General features: G+C 36.5%; 1 protein-coding gene across 2 annotated transcripts in view; it reads left to right on the forward strand.

The window, feature by feature from the left end:
- Window positions 1–518: 518 nt before the first annotated feature.
- The window catches only part of LOC121370789 (receptor-type tyrosine-protein phosphatase mu-like), a 52,959-nt gene continuing 31,147 nt past the window's right edge, over window positions 519–22,330 (forward strand). For both annotated transcript variants that reach the window (XR_005957730.1, XR_005957731.1), the window contains exons 1-4: window positions 519–615; window positions 7,997–8,095; window positions 9,344–9,571; window positions 21,526–21,705. The gene's annotated coding sequence lies outside the window, so the exon portion shown is untranslated. The remainder of the gene's footprint in view (window positions 616–7,996; window positions 8,096–9,343; window positions 9,572–21,525; window positions 21,706–22,330) is intronic.

Here is a 22,330-nt window from a genome sequence, read left to right on the forward strand (position 1 = left end):
TACAAAAGGCTTTTTCCGATGTTTTTGTATGTTGTCTGTTTATTTGTCTGTTTTGTTTTTGCCTTTTTTATTTTGTTTTTGTTTTTCAGAGACGGTGGTGTAGCTCACGACTGTCCACTCTGCAAGATAAGACCCTAGATAGGGACATAAATCAAATACCTATAACTATAATTGTAAGTATTACAGCTGATGACTTCAGCAAAACCCACATGTACGACTAATAATGTGCAAGTGACAGAACAAATAAACAACTACGAGATAGCTCAAATGAGTCTATCTCTTGCTATAACTGGCTTAGATTGCTGTGTTACAGAATCAGTGAAACCCACTCCGAACGACAATGTCGTATACCAATTAGGATGTCCTGTCACCGGCATGTGTTTATGAATGTGAGAATACAACAACCTATGATCGTGACAATATATATCCTTTACCACTTGTCGTTGTTGTTTAAAATGTGTATATAGTTATGAAATTAATTTCGCTGATGCATATTACTTCCTAGTCGACATCCCGTGTTGGCCAACCACAGCTATATGGCGGCTCTGCAATTTGTTAAATTTGTTTTCTTCTGTTTTGTTGCAAACTGGATCGGATCTCTTTGTGAATCGCAAGGTACCTAGTTTATTTTGATTTTATAACACGCATATTTACTTTAACATTTTGTTTCAAACTAATATCGAGTAGAGAAGTCACGCTTATTATTGTTTACCCTAGCCGCCATTAACAATGGTGTTTGTCCTTATGTCTTTCATTTCTTTCCTTTTATATTCCCGTTTACTTTTTGTTTGTCTGTAAAAGCTGTTGTTGATAGTTATATTTATTTGAGTTTTTTAATGTGATTTTTATTATGTTTTAATTATAAGCGTTCAGAGTATCTTTCTTTTCTGTTTTTGTTTTTTTCTTCTTGTTTTTGTTTTGCTATTGTTTTGTGTTAATGTTGTGCGGTGTTTTGTTTTTTGTGTGGGTTTTTTTGTGTTTTGAGGGTTTTTTGTGTGTCTGTTTGTGTGTGTGTGTGTGGGGGGGGGGGGGGTGATGTGGGGGCATTTGGTGTGTTGTTGTGCGTATGTTTGATATTGCGTTCGTGTATGTATGTTGTTGTTTTTTGTTGCTGTTTTTATTCGCCAATAAGATTAGTTTGGCTTGATTTAAAGAGAAAACATAACATTTGCGTTATACATATGTCCTGGTACTATAATAGCATAGTGTATACTCGAGATACGAAAACTAGCCATAATAAGACCACTTTGAACGTTTTACTTGACGTCCATTTCATACAATGCTCACCTCAAAGTAAATATTATATTATTATATTACCTCATGTACCATGTATATGGTCTGAGTGAATAAAGAATTGAATTGAAAAAGTATACACTAAAATCATTTTATGGAGTTACAGGCTGGTAGGTACTGGTTTCGGATCCCAGTCGAGGCATGGGATTTTTAATCCAGATACCGACTCCAAACCCTGAGTGAGTGTTCCGCAAGGCTCAACGGGTAGGTGTAAACCACTTGTACCGACCAGTGGTCCATACTTGGTTCAACAAAGGCCATGGTTTGTGATATCCTGCCTATGGGAAGCGCAAATAAAGGATTCCGTGCTGCCTGTCGTCAGAATAACCATATGTTTGACGTCCAATAGCCGATGATAAGATGAAAAATCAATGTGTTTTAGTGGCGCCGTTAAATAAAACAAACTTTACTTTACTTTTGTTATGGAGTTATTCATTATTCATTAAAATTACCTTTTTATTCTGTTCAAATATTGTAGGCACGTTTGAGTAACATATACACAACAATCTATACTAAATGATACAATATTTGCTCTAGTCGGGGAGATATTGTCACTGCAATAATCGGGAAACATTAATTTTGTTCTTTCATTTTTGTATTATTATGCTTCAACGCATTATGAATTGGCATTGATTTCCAATATTTATATAGTATCTTTTAAAAGGACACGTTTTAATTTTGAGGAAAAACCCAATTAATATCAAAGAGAGTACATTGTTGTTTTTTTCACTTACAGAAAAGTTAACATAATATTGCATCATACATCAAACAGATATACTTCAATACAGAAATTGTTTTGATAATTTGTTGTTTATACAAATATCCAGATATTGTATATATAGAGGATTCGTCACGAGTATTTTTTAATATGGAAAATATCAACCGAGTCTATGTTGGCTTGTAAGCAAATGACCCATCCACAGCAACAAATTACCTAGAGACCTTGCAGATTTGCATACCATTATTAACTGGGTTAATAAAGTAAATTATCACATGGGTTTATCACATGGATATCATGGGTAAGTTATATGACAAGAATATGTATATATATATATATATATATATATATATATATATATATATATATATATATATATATATATATATATATATATATATATATATATATATTTATCCAATAAAACAATTTGAATGAGACATTGTGGACATGTAAATAACTACATTTCCCGTCAAGGCTTTACAATAAGAACATTATATTAAAATGTTTAGTGATTTTAATACATCTAAATTAAAACATTAAAGTTTATTTTCGTATATTGAGAACACAATATCAGGTATGTTTTCTTTAAAACGGTTGCTATGGGAAACTGAAAACATATATGTAACTTATATTGTGATACTAATATTACTAATGCAGTGTCAGTCACTAGGACATTTAGGCATTACAATTGAAAACCACTCAGTTTAAGTTATGTTTTAAAGTCTAATAATTATGGAAACCAGTAAGATATCGCATATTATAAAACAATTTTAGCATCTTGTAATGACAAGATAATAATAATAATAAGAAGAAGAAGAAGAAAAAGAAGAAGAAGAAGAAGAAGAATAGCAAGAACAAGAACAAGAACAAGAAGGCCAACAACAACAACAACTATGATTATTATTATTATTATTATTGTTATTGTTTTTGTTGTTGTTGTTGTTGTTTTAATGTACTATTTTAATATTAATCTGTGTTTTGTGCAATTTGCATAGTTCATGATATGTATTTTTTTATTGCACGACGTTAGCTTCAACACAAAAGACGCTGGTTAAAAAAAGGCAGTTCAGTTCAAAATATGTAATGCTTTGTTGTCAACTTATATCCTGAGCGTGTTATAGGGTATTGCCTCTTTTCGTAAATATATTTCAATGTACAAGAAGTGTACTGAAAGTTACATTCATATAGGCGGGTTTTTTAAAGTTAAAATAACACTGTTCTGGACATTTCGTTTGCCAATTAATGTGTACTAAAATAAAACGAGTACAATTCACAGGGTCTGTCCTAATGTACAAGACATCTATTCAATAAAAACTCATGTTACGAGTAAATGGTTTCTTGGTACATTATACTGTATTTTTAATTGAAACTAATTTGTATGTGTGTTTTGTTGTCTTTGTTTATTTTTGGTTTCTTATTTGTGTGCTTATAATGTGCAATTGTGTTTGTCTTAATGTCTGTAATAGCTCAAGATAATGATTTCACTTGGTCATTTGTCGCTCTCTAGAATACTGATGATATTGTCAGTATATTGTTGTTAATTTGTGGGGATTTTGATGTCGTTGTTGTCATTGCTGTTGGTATAGGGGGCTTTTTTGGTAGTTTTTTGTTGTTGTTGTTGTGGGTTTTTTGGTGTTTTTTTCGTTTTTGTTTTTTTTTGGTTGTTTGGTGGGTGTGTTTTGTTTGTTTTTTTGTTTTTTTGTTTAGTTTATGTGCTTCTTGTTTTCAGTGTAGTTTAGTTTCGGTTTGTTTCGTTCTGTCTGGGTTTTTTTTTATTTCGCATCCCCCACCCCCGTTTAGCGTTTTGGATGTGTGACTACCGGCCTCGGTGGCGTCGTGGTTAGGCCATCGGTCTACAGGCTGGTAGGTACTGGGTTCGGATAGCAGTCGAGGCATGGAATTTTTAATCCAGATACCGACTCCAAACCCTGAGTGAGTGCTCTGATAGGCTCAGTGGGTAGGTGTAAACCACTTGCACCGACCAGTGATCCATAACTGGTTCAACAAACGCCATGGTTTGCGCTATCCTGCCTGTGGGAAGCGCAAATAAAAGATCCCTTGCTGCTAATCGGAAAGAGTAGCCCATGTAGTGGCGACAGAGGGTTTCCTGTCAAAATCTATGTGGTCCTTAATCATATGTCTGACGCCATATAACCGTAAATAAAATGTGTTGAGTGCGTCGTTAAATAAAACATTTCTGTCTTTCTTTCATGGAAGTGTGACCATTCACAACAACCCAATAGATAAAACACATTTCTCGTACCTTAGATTATAGTTTAAAGTTTCGAGTTCAGCAATCCGAACGAACGTGTAGGGGATTATGAACTCAGAAGTAAATGGCACATGACTCATGGTGAATAGATGTTAATAGTTAACTGACATATTTAAAAACAAATATGGCATACACTGTTTAAGAGGATTGAGCGCATTTAATTTAATATTAAATTAAAAATAAACACAATTAAATAAAAACACCTACAACTACAGCGATGACAACAACAACGTAAATGAAACGAACATATATATTTATATGAGTTTGGATTGACATATCAACTGTTGAATGAAGTGTCAGTATGCAGCTATCGAATTAGAGGAGTTATAACGGAAACAAATACAACTATTGTTAGATGTAAGCTAGTCTGTATGTCACATCATGCGGAGTGCTTGTGGGACACTGCGTCAGTTTAATGAATGGACACACGAGTTCCTTTTCAGGGAGGTTTATTTGTTTCTGTTTCTTGTTGCTGGTCTTGGTTGCTTGTGCGTTGCTGCATGCGTTTTTTATTGGGTTTTTGGGGGTTTTTTTTAAAGGGTTCACGCCGCCTGTTGTTGTTTTTGTTTTTTTTCTTCCTTTTAATGAATTTTACATTGTGCAAATTGCTAACATTACAGGACGATAAGGATGTGTGATGGTGACACGCGTATTAGTTAAATAGGTTTAGTCCAGATTGACAGTTCTGGGTGAGCACATTTTCCCGAAGAACAAGTTACTAAATTGTGAACTAAAAATGTATTCTATTTTAATGGGGAAGATTAAAACTATTTCGGGATTTTTTCAGGAGTGGGAGGGATTACCGTTTTCATTTTGCGCCCACTCCTTTTCGATTAGCAGGAAGGGGTCTTTTATATGCACCATCCCACAGACAGGATAGTACACACCACGGCTTTCCTTACACCAGTTGTGGAGCACTGGCTCGAACGAGAAATATCTCAAGAGCCCACCGACGGGAATCGATCCTAGATCGATCGTGCAGCAGGCGAGTGCTGCACGACTGAGCTACGTTTCGCCCCATTTTTGGACGAATAAATGTGATTGAATCATTTTGATTCCATCCAGAACCTTTATTGCATTTGCTTCGTGATACTGAATTTTATTATAAATTTTAATATTACCTATCTATGATATTTGTATTCGTACACAGTTCTGTATACTGTGTTTTAATTTAACTTTGCAATTTTATTTTGATGTTGATGCATTTTGCATTTACATATTGTGACATCCAATAGCCGATGCATTTTTCGTGCTGGGATGTCGTTAAACATCGAATGAAATCTAATCCTGGGGGTAGGGGGAGCTGTCGGGGGGTTCGACCCACCCCACCACCACCCCACCCCCACCCCACCCCCCTTCAGTCAAGATGCCATTTTGAATTTTAAAAACATTTTTTTTTTGGCACAACTGTATTATTTAGATCCACCACTTCACACAACAATTATTCACCATGTTCCTTGCGAACTAACAACAAAGCGCCTGAGATATAAATAGATATTTACTAAATTAGTATTTTCTGTATGTTGTGTGAACTGCATGAAAACGGGAAATACTGGAAGTTGATCGGTTACCACCGGATTCTAAACAATAAATGAATGTCACAGACTGCAGTCTTATAATGAAATGTTTTCGTTTGTGACTCGATATAGGCCTACAAGGTTGGACATTTTATACAAAGTGGTCTTGGCGACCTCATAGGCGTACGGAGTGCAGGCTGGGGTTTGCCAGAATTAAACGAAAATGCCCAAATCTGGATCGCAATGTTCATTCATATTAGTATTACTACCAAGCAGCTATATAGGGGTGCAAACTAATCACTACAATGATGGAACTGCGTGTTAAAAAGGTCTCAGGTTAGCACCTTTTGCCCGAATTATTCTATCTTTTTTACCCCCCGAATTCGATGATTTAATACTGCACTAGCGGACCCCACCACCCTCCGCCAGCCCTTGAAATAAATGCTTTATTTCAAGTAATTGTTTAATTTGTTTTGTTACCCAACTCATTTCGAAAGTGTCAGTGTTGAGTTACACTGACGAATCGTCATACAAAATATTAATTAGGATATATGTTAAATACTAGAAGTGCATGACTTGTACATTTAGTAGTAGGCTTATGGTAAAAATAATGCTAATATCATTATTGTTATTAGTAATACTAATATTGTAGATGATCATAACAGTCATAATACTACAGAGGCCAAATAGAAAAAATAAGTTTGATTCCTGCTATATGCTCCCCCGAAAGAACCCCCCCCCCCCAAACAAAAACAAAAAACCCCGAAAAAAAACCCAAACCCGGTACTGTAGATAGGAAGGACAAACATTTTATTTTTCAAATCTGTTTTCCTATTTTCGAGCTAATATTAATTTGTGTTACAAATACGATACTCTAAGCAGAATAATTAATAATAGTTTTCTAGACTAAAGAAGTCCAAATTCGTTTCAACCACAATCTATTATTTAAACACCACCCAAGTCTAATACTATACTGTACTATTATTAACTACGACGACACTAAAATAACACTATAATCTGTTCATTGAAAAAAAAAAAAAGAATAAAAAAAAGAGTTTAATGTCAAATTTGACAGCCAGAGCTTGAAATAAGAAGTAAACTATGACCTTTGTTTTAAATAGCAGGGCAAAAGAGGTATGTCTGGCAAAACATTAAAATATGGCCTGTAGAAATAGGAATGTTGGTATATGAAAAGTTAGGACATCTAAGATGGCAGCAATTTTTTTTAAATTTTTTTTTATCATTAACCACGTATGATCAACGTGCAGAAATGTTGAACGAAATATTGGCTTTATGTGCTCTATTCAATTGTTTGGATCCCCCAAACATTACCTCAAAACAAGGCCAAAATCACCGTGCCCTGATTTTGAAAAACAAATTCTACCACTATTTATCAGGTTAGGGTTGCAATCTTTTTCTTCTTGTTTATTACCACAAATATGACCACACCGTGAATCATGTTATATAATTAGCGAAATTCACAAATTATCATACACACTGTTCCAAACAGAACAGTAGCAAAAAAGCACTGTATTGACCTGAAAACGCATCTCTATGTATTTATATGTCAACGTTTTCCTGAAATGACATGCCCCCAGACCACTCTACACACCTCACTCCATTCAGGTGCTGAAACTGAAAAGTAGGGGTTTTTTTTAAATTTTGGAACACCATCCTTTTAAAAATCCTGAATCCGCCCCTGTAATCTATTCCTAGACAGTGATACCTATTGATACTTGTTTAATTGGCTGGCATTTCCAACATTCATATTTTTTGAAAAGTATATTATGTGTATATTTTCAGAGAAAATTTTAGGGAGTTGGTCCTTTGTTGGGTGGGTTCCTGTCCAAGCATGCCTTTAAAATAAATTAATATCAAACAGTAAATGTATTATATTTGCCTTTTATTGCAGTATGTTTATATCCAATTTAGCACACACACACACACACACACACACACACACACACACACACACACACACACGTACGTATGTGTCTTGTGTGACCGATTAAGCTTGTGTGTGTGTGTGTGTGTGTGTGTGTGTGTATATATATATATATATATATATATATATATATATATATATATATATATATATATATATATATATATATATATATATATATTATATAAAGCACCAACACAAATATATACATATATGTGTGTGTATTATAATGAACTGATTCATTTTAGGAAGATACCAGTGCCACTGTAGTAGTGGATGCACTGGCAATAACTATGATTGCCATGGGTCTTGCGAAAATGGATATTACGGACGTTATTGTCAAAAAGGTAAGTACAATATGGTTGGTATTTATATATCTGACACCAAGCTTTACTTGCATATCACTATCAAACAATACCATTGAAATGTTTTCAGTGGCATATCAACACTTTACAATGAAACTGCATTTTGAGAATGTTAACATCTTAACTCCATATAAAGACATTAAATGTTACCAACATGTATCAAATGACGGACCGTAAAATACCATGAACTCTTTGTCGTTTTTGAAAGGTGTATTTGAAATATAAGGATGATTAACGCGTGTCTACTTTAACCATTTTGGAAGAATTTGACAATAATCAGATCGTGATTCTTACATCAAAATACCCATGGCATGCAGTCCGTGCGACCTAGCCTGTTTGTTTAAAGCACACCAGACATGTTTTTTAAAGCACCACATCACTATGACTAGTTTATAGATGGTTATTTTGACACTTGAAAGAGATACATAGACATAATATTGGATTTATTTTAAACATTTGATTACTTAATGACGTAACCAGCATATCGTAGCGTCTGATATAGGATTAAAGACCACACAAATAATGTGAGGAAACCCACTGACGCCTCTCCATGGGTCATGTGTTTCGATCAATAGTAGTGGAGAGAGAGAGAGAGAGAGAGAGAGAGAGAGAGAGAGAGAGAGAGAGAGAGAGAGAGAGAGAGAGAGAGAGAGGTGTTAGACACGCCCGTGGTCGAACTATGGGATACACCACGAGTGAAATCAAATGGACCGACACCAAAGCGTTTTACAATTATTGTAATTCCAGAGCCAGTTTAAGGATCTGCGGGGCCTGTAGCACAAATAACAGCGGGTCCCCTTTCCCAGGATATATATTTTGCAACGCCCTCGGGGGGTTATGTTTTTTGTGTTTATGTTTACGAAATGTAGACATCACCGTAGGGCCCCCTGAAGCGCGGGGTTCGTAGCACGTGCTACATGTGCTACTGGGATACATCTGTGTAATTATATGTGTTTTTAAGAGATTGCCTTGTTAACCTAAGCCTAGCATAACACTGATGAACTGTAAATGTTCGAAGTTAATAAATTAATTGTATAATAGAATACGTTATGAACATTATCAAATTGTTATGCATAACTACATACACGTTGCGACATATCACGCCTGACCTATTTTCCACATATAATGGATGGGTATTTATCAGGTTTGAATTTAGTAAAACAAAATGTTTCAATATGGAAATGCTTTCGGGATGATAATGCGTGTGTGTTTTCTATTGTTCGATTTCAGAAAACGTTGCTTTGAATAAAACAACGGAACAATCACCAATCTGTGTTGACTATAAAGGTGAGGCGTATTTGGCTGTGGATGGCAACACGACAACAACATTCGGAGAATGGAATTCTCCACATCCATGTACTTGTGCAAAAGGAAATCCAACTACATACTGGAGTGTTGATTTGGGAAAGAAGTATACATTATACAAAATTAGAATCTACCAGAGAAGGAACACTTTAAGTACATATTTCTCCAACAAATACTAGGAACACATTTACTTTTAAAAAGTCAAAACCATTAATTCAATATATATATATATATATATATATATATATATATATATATATATATATATATATATATATATACATACATACACACACGCACACATATACACACACATACATACATACATACATACATACATATATACATCAATACATACATGCATGCATGCATACAGTTCAAGCATGTTGTTGTTGACACAAAATCAGCTATATGTACAATAAGTGGTTAGTGAGATGTAGGGTGGTGTCATTATCGTGCACCTAGTGAAACAGTGTTAAACATCTACTGTGTACAAATCTTGCACGATAATGTGAACCCACTACCTGTCTGATACTGTGATATAATTTGGAGAAGAAAGAAACAAAATGCATCCCCCCCCCCACCCCCCAAAACCCCAAAACAAAACCAAAAATACAAAACAAACCTCAAGTAGTATAAGGGCCTGCCGGGTGCCATGACCTTACTTTCCGTGACCTTGACCATGGTGTCTGGCCTTGGTGTGAGTCATAGTGGTGTGGCCTACTAGGGTGAACGCTCGCCCGTGTCCCTGACCGACTTAGGTTGGTACTGATGTCCTTGGACTGGCCCTGACCGACTTAGGTTGGTACTGATGTCCTTGGACTGGCCCTGACCGATTTGTTTAGCATTGACCGACTTAGAAGGCAGTGACTGGTATACCTGGGCAGGTGTGCGACCTTGGTGTAAGTCATAGCCTTGACGTACTTGGTGTGTGACTCGTCGCCTAGCCTTGACAGGGATGGTGTAGGATCCCAAATTGCTACTAATGGGAAAGTGCAGCGGGTTTCCTCTCTAAAACTGTCAGACGTATGTTTCACATCCAATAGCCGATGATTAATAAATCGAGATGCTCTAGTGGTGCCGTTAACCTACCACTTCTAAGGACTGCCCGAAGCGAGGTAGTGTATTTAATTTTAGCGCGCTGAATGGTTATCACTGTTTACATCCGGCAAGTGATGGTATCTTGTGTTGTCAGTCTCTAAATAAAATACTCTACGGAACTTCTAGAAGTTAAGTTCTCAAAGTCTGGCAGAAAGACGAAATGATTGAAATAGGTGAAAAAAGGAATTCTCGTTCTACACTATCTGATAGCGCATTCACAAGATTATTATGAACTGACCTATTTCGTCGCTTCATCCCGCGAGCACACACACACCCACACATATATATGGTTTAAATGACAGATCTTGCCAATGTTTCGGTAGCTCAGTCGTTAGCGTAGTCTACTTGAGCGTGAAAGGTACGTCGTTCGTATCTCATGTGGTAGAATTTTTGTTTTCTATTATTATTTTTTAAATTAGTTTATTTATTTATTTATTTGTTTTTATTTTATTTATTTATTTATTTGTTTATTTATTTATTATGTTCAAGCAGAACCCAATACAAGCATCCTCTAATAACCCTGTGTGGACGGGACGTAGCTCAGTGTTCCCTTGATGTGCGGTAGGTCTGGGATCGATCCCCGTCGGTGGGCCCATTGGGCTATATCCAGCCAGTGCTCCACGACTGGACAACGACCGTGGTATGTGCTATCCTGCCTGTGGGAAGCGCAACTAAATCGGAAGAGTAGCCCATGTAGTGGCGACAGCGGGTTTTCTCTCAAAATCTGTGTGGTCCTTAACCATATGTCCGTATAACCGTAAATAAAATGTGTTGAGTGCGTCGTTAAATAAAACATTTCTTTCTTTCCTCAATCAATATCTGTGTGGTCCTTAACCATATGTCCGTATAACCGTAAATAAAATGTGTTGAGTAAATAAAACATTTCCTTCCTCGTAAAATAAAGATTAATTGAATACAAATATTTATTTTTAGTATTTTGTTTTAGTCATAGGGAAAGAAAGACATATTTGTCTCGAAGAAAGGAATGTTTGTTAAGAAGAAAGGCATATGCGTTAAGGAGAAGAAAGGAATATTTGTTAAGGAGAAGAAAGGGATGTTTGTTAAGGGAAGAAAGGAATGTGTGTGTGTGTGTGTGTGTGTGTGAAACATCCCTAACCCACTGCTTTGAAGAAAGAACGCGTGACTGCAACTCAACCCTCCAACCTAACCTATGATCTTTTAACTGCATTTTAAACACAAGTATTTCCCTAGAGTACAAGCCTTTTTACAGGACTTTTTAATTACCAAATGGGTAAATACAGTGGTCGATCTAGGATCGATCCCCGTCGGTGGCCCATTAAGCTATAGCCAACCAGTGTATTGTGTCTGGTATATGAAAGGTCGTGGTATGTTCTGTCTTGTACACACAGCTCTTGCTACTATAAAGTAGCGGTAGAAATATCCAATCACAAATCTAGTAATAGAGTAAAAAACACAAAAAACAAACGCAATGGTTTGGTTTTTCATTTTTTTTATTTCTAAATTACAATCACTGGTCTCTCTAGAGACAACTACACATGAAATGGACACACATTGGGTTACATCGAGAGGCCTTAAGGGCGACATGCGAATAATATGAGTGTTCATTTCTCTTCATCACTGTCGTCCTCCTCATCGTCGGTATCGTCGTCGTCTTGTTCATCCAAATATTCGCCGATCCATGAACGATACTGATTTAATTTAGAACGAATCTGTGGTCTCACATCTTTGTCTGGATTCACAAACTGTAAAATGTTCCTGGTGTTGGGACCTTTGTCAAAGTAATGCATATATGTCAGAAAGCGAGAGTACGTGTCTTTAAATAACTTCCATTGCAATGTCTTCATGTTTCTTTCAATGGCATCTTGGGACATGTTTTTTTCTTCGTAGAGAATGCCTTCGTTTTCCAGGTCGGGCGACGGCTCTCCATTTCCCTTTTCGCACGTTTTCACGTGTCGCTGCAAGTCGCTTCCGTCTTTAAAGACCAGACCACACGTATCGCAAGACTGCATCCTCTTGACTTTTTTCAGATAGGGTTCTACCTCATCATCTTCTTCGTTGTCACTTTCGTAGGCGGGTATGCCTGTTAGTTTTCTCTTGAATGCGCCCCTTTGCATATTTTGCAGGTAGAGCTCTTTCTTCGACAGTGGTTGCACGTCTTCTGAGACATTCGCCGTTACGCTCGTGCTTTTATACCATTCGGACGGCCCCCTCTCTAAACCATTAGGCCGAAGACGCCAATGTTCGGGTGTGGTCGGTTTCAAGTCCACCAAGAGATGCCCGTAGGGCCTGTGGGTAGCTTCCTCAAACTGATGCATGAAATGACTAGTGTATTCCGGATACATCTGCCGTGCCAAAGTCAGAACTTGCTGCTTGTCGATGGGGTTGTTGAAAAGCGCTAGATAATGGCAGTTTCTTCTCTGTGTCGGGTCCTTGCTGTGATACAGGTTCTGGTTCATAGCGATGACGGATAAGTTTCTGTGATGACTTCCTTCTGTGAACAGGTCGGTGATCCTTGGGTCTTTATTAGCCATACACATCAGGTCGTCCAACACGATGAGATTTCTGACACTGGGATCCAAATAACGATCCTTTTCCAAATTCTCAGGTATACCTTGAACAAATTTCACTCGAGCAACCTTTTTGATCATATCATAGAGAGGTTGCCATCGTTTGTAGAGCCAGATGATGCGCTGGGGAGGCGGCTGGATTTTACCATCTCTCAACAATTTGTATACCAAAAATGTCTTTCCACACGACGTGGGTCCCGACACGATCATGGTGAAGGGATGTAGCAATCTTAGGGGATGCTGGTGCTGCTGTGGTGGTGGTGATGGTGGTGGCTGCTGCTGTGGTGGTGGTGGTGGCGGTGGTGGCTGCTGCTGTGGTGGTGGTGGTGGTGGTGGTGGCTGCTGTTGTGGTGGTGGTGGCTGCTGTGGTGGTGGTGGTGGTGGTGGTGGCTGCTGCTGCTGTGGTGGTGGTGGTGGTGGTGGTGGTGGTGGTGGTGGTGGTGGTGGTGGTGGTGGCTGCTGCTGTGGTGGTGGTGGTGGTGGTGGTGGTAGACCTTTAGCATGTTTTTGTTGAAAATGTCTTAACATGGCGTCTCTCCTCGAGAATGTGAAACCACATTCTGAACATGTGCTCTGCATGACGACTCTAAATGAAATGACGATATCTGACCCACATAGTTCCTTTTATAGCTTATTTAGAACTGCTTCTGCAGTTTCGGGGCATTCCAACCCGTACCACTTTGTTGTTGTTGTTGATGTTTCCGTTTCAGATCGGCTTTGGTTTGTTCTACCACTTGTTGTGTTGGGGAGACCATGACGACTTTGGGTGTCGGGGACTTGTTCTGTTCCTCTTTTTCTTTTTTCCACGTGGGATCGTAGAGTTCTAGACATCGATCCACACTGTACATGATCTGACTTTTCCCACCACGTTGCACTGGAAAATGAGGTTGAAGTTTACCTTCTGCCTGCAGTTTATAGAAACGGGTCGACTTATCCACGTCGGGTACATATAACCTGTACTGGTCTGACATGTTGCTCCTCTGAAAGTTCTACCTCAAATGACGAGTTTTCCAAAACTATTTTACTTATATACCTTATGACGCATAAAGATATGGTACAGGAATGTTTGAATGTGTGTGATACGTATGACCAGTGTCTGACTGGGCTACCGAGACATTGGCAAAACCTGTCATTTAAACCATATATATGTGTGTGTGTGTGTGTGTGGGTGTGCTCGCGGGATGAAGCGACGGAATAGGTCAGTTCATAATAATCTTGTGAATGCGCTATCAGATAGTGTAGAACGAGAATTCCTTTTTTCACCTATTTCAATCATTTCGTCTTTCGTCGTTCCGTAGAGTATTTTATTTAGAGACTGACAACACAAGATACCATCACTTGCCGGATGTAAACAGTGATAACCATTCAGCGCGCTAAAATTAAATACACTACCTCGCGCCGGGCAGTCCTTAGAAGTGGTAGGTTAACGGCACCACTAGAGCATCTCGATTTATTAATCATCGGCTATTGGATGTGAAACATACTTCTGACAGTTTTAGAGTGGAAACCCGCTGCACTTTCCCATTAGTAGCAATTTGGGATCCTACACCATCCCTGTCAAGGCTAGGCGACGAGTCACACACCAAGTACGTCAAGGCTATGACTTACACCAAGGTCGCACACCTGCCCAGGTATACCAGTCACTGCCTTCTAAGTCGGTCAATGCTAAACAAATCGGTCAGGGCCAGTCCAAGGACATCAGTACCAACCTAAGTCGGTCAGGGCCAGTCCAAGGACATCAGTACCAACCTAAGTCGGTCAGGGACACGGGCGAGCGTTCACCCTAGTAGGCCACACCACTATGACTCACACCAAGGCCAGACACCAAGGTCAAGGTCACGGAAAGTAGGTCATGGCACCCGGCAGGCCCTTATACTACTCCCACAATAACAACAAAACAGCAAAGGCTGCACATGCCTGTATTTGTGATTATGTGTCTTCGTACATGCACGTTCGAGAGTTGATCCGAAAAATCATTACACAATATAACGGTATCACAGAGGGATACTAGTAATATTGTTGTGTTGTTCTTAAAACTGTAAATTATACTTTAAAACAACAACAACAACAACAACAAAAAACAGTTTAGTAGTTTGGTAAATGTACTTGCATAAAACAAAACTCGAGGCTTCCAAAATGAAATCAGAAATTGGATTTAATTTATCCTCGATTTGTCAGTATAAGTCGCAAGAGATGTTTAATACAGAAGGAAAGGTATAACTGTCACATCATTAAATTTCGCTTACGTGTAAAATGCAATGCAGTAGTACAGACAGGCAGAAAAAAAACAACGAAATGCAGAAATACAATGCAAGCTAGAGTGCACTAGTGTATGAATTTAGGCTGAGTATGAGTGACCCCACACTCTTCAGATCTGCATTATTTTATTACAACAGTTCGTCCTAATACACAAAAACAATTAATAGATAGTGGAATACATAGGCTGCAGATTTATTATTATTGCACATATATTTATATACATACATGTATATAGCATATCCATTAAACTTGTTCCAGAATGGAAGCAATAACCACAACAAATGCTACATGCTGACCAGCTTGGTGAAAGGACAAAGTAGCCAAACCCTTGTTCCCTGTGAACACCAGACAGGCAACTATTATGACCCATGCGAAATATACGTCGTGCAAACCAACAGTCATTAAACTGTAAATGTTTATGTTAATGTTTTGTCAAACCAGAATAAACTCAAATCCCTTGGGTTAACCAAACATATTTAGTAAATACTTATATAATATACATCCAGAATTCCGCCAATGATGTTATGTACAGGTATATCTAAAATCTGCGACTTTAATTAAATTAATATTTACATACACTTTCGATACTAATTAGTAACAATTGTGGCCTATCTGTAGGCTACTCATCGTTAAAAGTATGTTCTTGTAGTCAAATACTCTTTTAAAACATCAATATAAATGCACATTTGTGTAGAAAAAAAACTACAACAACAACAACATGTTTTTCTCCTGTTTCACGTGGCCTGAAAGTGTAATCAAACTAACAGCAAACTATGTAATTCATCGTTTTACTTAAGGATGGGTGGGTGGGTGCTTGAGTTACTTATTTACATGTACTTGTTTTGTTTAAAATCATTCAAACAAGTATATCGTCATAAACAGAAAGTATTAGGTCACAACCCGACGTAAACGGCGACGACATAACCAAATAGCAAGTGCTACATAAGGTATCACAACCCATTATGAGAAATTATTCAAAGTAAGTAAATTCATTATACCACTATTATCTGCGACCAACCTTGTCATTACTGTAGCAAAAATATATTGGTTTAAATGTTAGCTTTAAACTTTATTATTTTATGACAACAGGTCTTCCTAATAAACAACAACAACAACAACAACAACTAATATATAGTAGAATACATAAGCCGCAGATTTATTATTATTACACATATATTTATATATATATACATGCATATAGCATATGCATTAAGCTTGCTCCAGCATGGAGACAATAACCACAATAAATAATACTTGCCCACCAGCTTGGCGAAAGGATAACGTAGTCAAACCGTTGGTCCCTGTGAAAACCAGGCACACAACTATTATGACTCCTGGGAAACGCACGCCGTCATCAAATCATTCAAAGTAGGTAAATTCGTTATACCACTTTTATCTGAGACCAACCTTGTGATAACTGTAGCAAAATAAATTAGTTTAAATTTAAGCTTTAAATTTTATTATTCATAAAACAAACGATTTCAACTACAACCACCTTGTCACTCCTGATACATTAGTATATGGCTCAAACACCAAATGTTTTTAAATATAATAGGTTAAATATTTAAATTGCATACATTCTGTTTTAAATCCATTTTTAAAGCAATACAATATCTTTCGATAAAGAATGTAACTATTGTTGGCAATAACATGTATTAATTATGAACATAGTTAAGATAATAATAAAATTTTCTTTGCGTCAATACACTTTACGGAAATCTGAATGGTCCAGAGGTGTTTCCTTCGTTTCGTTCGGTGGCAAAAGAAATGTAGGAAACTTCACGCCCGCAGCTCACTTGTATGCGTTTTTCTACAGCTGTTGGCGAAAATTAAACGGTTCCCCCGACAACATAAATGTGAGACACGTTCCCTTCATTCACATTCAAAAAATATCAACTAGGGTAGATCCACGGACATCGAAGCAGACGCCACAATCCGGCAGGCCCAAAAACAAAACTCGTAGATTTGTAGAAGTAGATGATACGATGATTGGTAATGTCATTACAGAAAATGAAAATAAGAATACTGCCAAAAAAACCTCTATACGACATGCGCATTTTTGAAAACTATCTACAATCAATCAATGAGTCCAGACCAATACATGAAATGCCCCCCAAAGAACTCGATGTAATTCAGTGCAAGTTTTACATCAGTGTACGAAAAGAAACCGGGGGACATTACGAACCGAACAGTCTTACCTCTTTCCAAAGCAACATCGTAATAAATGTGGCTCAGCCTAAAAGTCCTGTTGTCCCCCTAAAACGACGAAGAATCATTTTCGACAGTGATTCAGACTCAGACTGAACTTGATGAAGCCCTTAAATAGGTCAGTGACGTAGATAGGCCTATGTCTGACAATGACGTAGTACTCAGCAAAATGCCGCGAAAAGTTATTTTGAAAAAGTTATATATAAAACTGTTAAATTAGTATTAAATTGTTTAAATAACTACAATCTTTGTTTCCGCTCTTAACCTAGTTTCAGAAAGCATAGATAACCTTCAAGGTGTATTGACAAACCGATTATCAGCTGAGTGATTGACATGTACATGTATTCATGCGTCATAACAGATTGTTACGTCCGAGCGTTGGGGTTTTGTTTATTAATCATTTAAGTGAAAAATAAGCCTCGGTTGATATTTCCCATATTAAAAAATACTCGTGACGAATCCTCTATATACTTCTCAAAATAAGTTAAGCAATGCCAGATATGTATTAAATTCTATGTATACACATACTTAGGATTGCATTAAGATTTTATTATTAAAAAAAAAAAAAAACTGTTTTTTTTTAACATATTGAGGCTACATTATTCAAATGTGATTCAGTATATGGAATTTACATACTATATTCACAACGTTATGAAGACATCCCTCTATTCTTCGTACCAGCCTATTGTTTTAAATTTTCAATTCGTCTATCTCACAGAAGCTTGTAATATTTTTAAAAACATATTTCTATTTAAATTGTTCTTAATTTATGCTTAGGTGTATATAATTGACATCAAATATAGGCAACAGGCATATCTAGCACTTGACTTTCTTTCCTATTTCAGTCTTATCATCTGACTCAAATATAATGTCTATCATGTTCACACTATCTGTAATTTCTTTTTTTTCCTCTGGGCCTTTGCTCTTGTTCCCCTCTCAATACGTCAACGGCTCTTGTAGCATAAGGTCACAGACCATCCAATTCAGCTTCAGTATTTCTTTGGACAGTATTTCTTTGCTTGCTTACTGGGATGGATAGCATTGCAGAACATTGCGATACATGTCTGTTTCATCATCACTCACAAATAGTAATACTAATATAAGGTATTTTCGTTTCTTCAGTTCTAGGACTAATTTAAGACGTGAAGAGTTAAGTATTGTGTAACCACCAGCTCGCCAGGTGGCGTATTCACTGCAATCGAACAAAATAGCTGCGCCCGTTATTTATAATAGTAGTCACATTAAACTGTTTTACTAATTGAATATAATAATATACTTGTTGATATTAAGCAATAATGTGCATTATGTATCACTGAATATGCATACCAGTTAAAACGTCTTGCGCGAGCATTCCTTTAATACTTTAAATAGGAAATTAACATAATTATACAATCAAAACATTAGCAGTATGCTTCTTTCCCCCAATTCCAAAGAATAAAACAGGGATATACAATGCTTGAACATACCCAACATCAGAGTTATATACATTTGATGGACCTGTTACATAACTAAGTTATACATGGGTGAAACATAATATTACCTATATCATGATTGTGTTAAATTCATGTCCCCTAAGCTCAAATGGGATTAGCGTAAATTATTCTGCATTATGTACATTTATAGCTTGTTTCCATTTGTCTTCATGTATGATCATATACACTATGATAGTGAGGCAACATCACCTTCACAAATCCTTCAACAATTTCACAACAGAAATGTTCTGGTCAAAAGAACGAACAACAACTTCAACCAAATTAATATCGATCATAGCAAGGAATGGGTTGTTGGACAATAGTTACTGAAATTGCAAAAATACCAATATTTACTACAAATTTGACCAAATGGGCTCAGTATTATAAGCTATACCAACAGTTTGTGTTTCAACTCAAACAAATCATTTTCCCCTTGTCAATATCTGCACTAAAGAGTTGGCCAGGGGAAAATACAACGGTCTCTTCTTGATTCAGAAAGAATTGATCAGGAACAGTTGGACATGATTGTGGAGCAGCATCGTCATGGACCACCTGGTTGTTCACCGCATGTTCATATCAATACGTCGTTGCATAAGAGCAAAATAGTCGCCTTTCCCTCATTGTATGTTGTGAAAAAGGAACACATAGATGATCAAACATTAATGCAGACAGAAATATATTACAAAGACGTATCACTGCCTATATATAAAGTAGGATGATCTGGTGATTTTGTAACTACAATCAGTATTTGCTGCTACGAATGGAAGTTTGCAAACAGTCACTAAATCTATTTTACATACATTTTGTGAAGTTAGTGATAGGCATTGTTGAACATTTTAACAAAAATGGTGTGACGTTTAATAGGTATCAGGGGCATTTCGTCACACCTATCATCAGACACAAACGGACACATGAGTCTTTGACTTGATTCCCGTCCAAGCAATTAAATCACACGTTTTGCCATTGAGAGAGAACAAGAAAAACCTAGCTGATATGCTATCTGACAAACACATACAATGCGTATGGGAACAAAACAGTTTTAGTATATGGATGATTTAAGGAAGTTCAAGACACAGCAGTGCATTCGTAGAATCTCGAAATGGAGACATCACTAATTGAAGCCAATCATGACGAAGCAAGTACACGATTCGTTCTACACAATATTCATACCAATACTGATACAACTGTGGCGCCTGTTTTGACACATATATACATATGTCACTGCTTGCTCATTTTGTAGAATGTAGGAACATAAAAACCCAAATACCTTCCAATCAATGCACTGTGCAACCTTTAAATATTATGCAAGATGTTAAGTATCAGTGGAATGGTACATCATGAACGTGTTGAATATCTTGTTTTCGTTTTAAATTTTAGTTTAAGGGGCTAAAACTCAATTTAATCAGGGTTTTTTTCCTCTGAATTCATTAAGTATGCAGGATGGTTTGAATGCGTTATAAACCTTCAAACAGTATGTCACATATTAACTATACATAATTTTGCAAACATATGTATTTGGAATGCCTTTAATATCCACAATTTTGTTTTTAAATTGGGTTGTTAAAGCCTCAACATCCAGCTGGGCAAACAGCATATTTCAAATCAACACCCTTGCATTATATTACAAAGTTTGTTTGATTATTTGTAACACAAAATGCCTACAACATTAACATTTTGAGAAATTTGGACTAGAACATAATACATTATTCTTGAACATTTACATTTTTATTTTTCTATGTGTAATTGTGTTTACCTATTTAGACCTGGTGAACATTAAATTAAGTTAAGTACATAAGTTGAATATATAATTGAGTTATGTGTAATTGAAATGAACGAAACGCTAATTGAACAACGACGGACGGTAATGAACGACTAACCCATGCACTCATATGACATTCGTCATTAATATAGACGAAAGTTAAGGCAATTAGACACACTTTTATTGATCAAAATCTGAACCACGTTACAGCGATATAAAAAAGGGGTAGATACACTAATACCAAGGGCAACAACAAAAACAGAAGACAAAAAGAGCCAAAGAAAAACAACAACAACAATAATAACATAATGATAATAATAATAATAATAATATTTTAATAATAATAATAATAATAACAATGATGGTGATTGTGGTGATTTATGATGATGACGACGACGATGATGGTGGCGTTGTTGTTGATGATGATGGTGGTGGTGGTGATGCTGCTGCTGCTGCTGATGATGATGATGATGGTGGTGGTGGTGGTGGTATTAATGAGTTTTAATAGCCAATATGCAATATCTAGTTCAGGATGTACATCTGATTGGATTTCAGGCGACAACCTCTGAATCTGTGTTAACACGATGGTTATTTTCAAACTGAGTTCAGAATTCTGCTTCTGTTTCAGATCATGACATATTTGTAGAATTTTAAATAATCGTTGACACAATTATGATAAACCTTCCAAAACAATCCTGAACCATTGTCAAGGGTGTGATATATATTGTGACTGAACAGGATATCATTTATTATTTTCAGATCATAAAAGACTCAAAGGATTTTATATCACCGTCGACAGCATTGAGTGTTACCGCTGGAACGATAATACCTCTGACCCACCAAAAGAGTTTAATATAACCTGTAACAAAACTGGACAATTTGTGAAGTTTGAAGTTTCACGATCTGAATACTTTACTTTGTGTGAAGTGCAAATATTCGGTACGTTATTTCTAATATATATATAAATTTACGATATCCTAGTATATTATCAAATATATTCCAACTGTACATTAGCAACTAAACTTTTTTGTTTACAATTGTGGATCTATATTGCATTTTAAATCCGATTTTGGTTTTATGAATCTGCATATAGAACAAACATTTATTAAGACTTGGGCCGTTGCAGAACTGTATAGCAGGGTAAATGCATACTAAACATGTAAAATACACTTTACAAGATGATTGGTTCTATATATGTTAATTACTGCATTATAGTGAACCATCGTTATCTAGCCTTCTGTTACCTCGGAAGTTCAAAGTATTTTGAGGCATAATTTCGAACAAATAGTATGCTTATCTCGAACCGCTGCTATTCCGTTGTATATGTTTCGAGATATGAGGATGGTATTTGTTAATATTATGTGAAGGAAAGTGTCAAGTTTTCTAACTTAAGAATTTAAAATAAAACAAATGAGCATGGCTATAGAGATTTTGTATCTTGAACAACATCACATTAGAAAGCGCATATCGGATGCCAAGGCGATAAAACAAAGATACAACAAGACATTGGTGTCCGACAAATCTATTTTCATTGTGATTCCTTGATTTGATGAATAATTTTAGT

The sequence above is a fragment of the Gigantopelta aegis genome, chromosome 1 (genome assembly GCF_016097555.1).
Source record: "Gigantopelta aegis isolate Gae_Host chromosome 1, Gae_host_genome, whole genome shotgun sequence".
Lineage (NCBI taxonomy): Eukaryota > Metazoa > Mollusca > Gastropoda > Neomphalida > Peltospiridae > Gigantopelta > Gigantopelta aegis.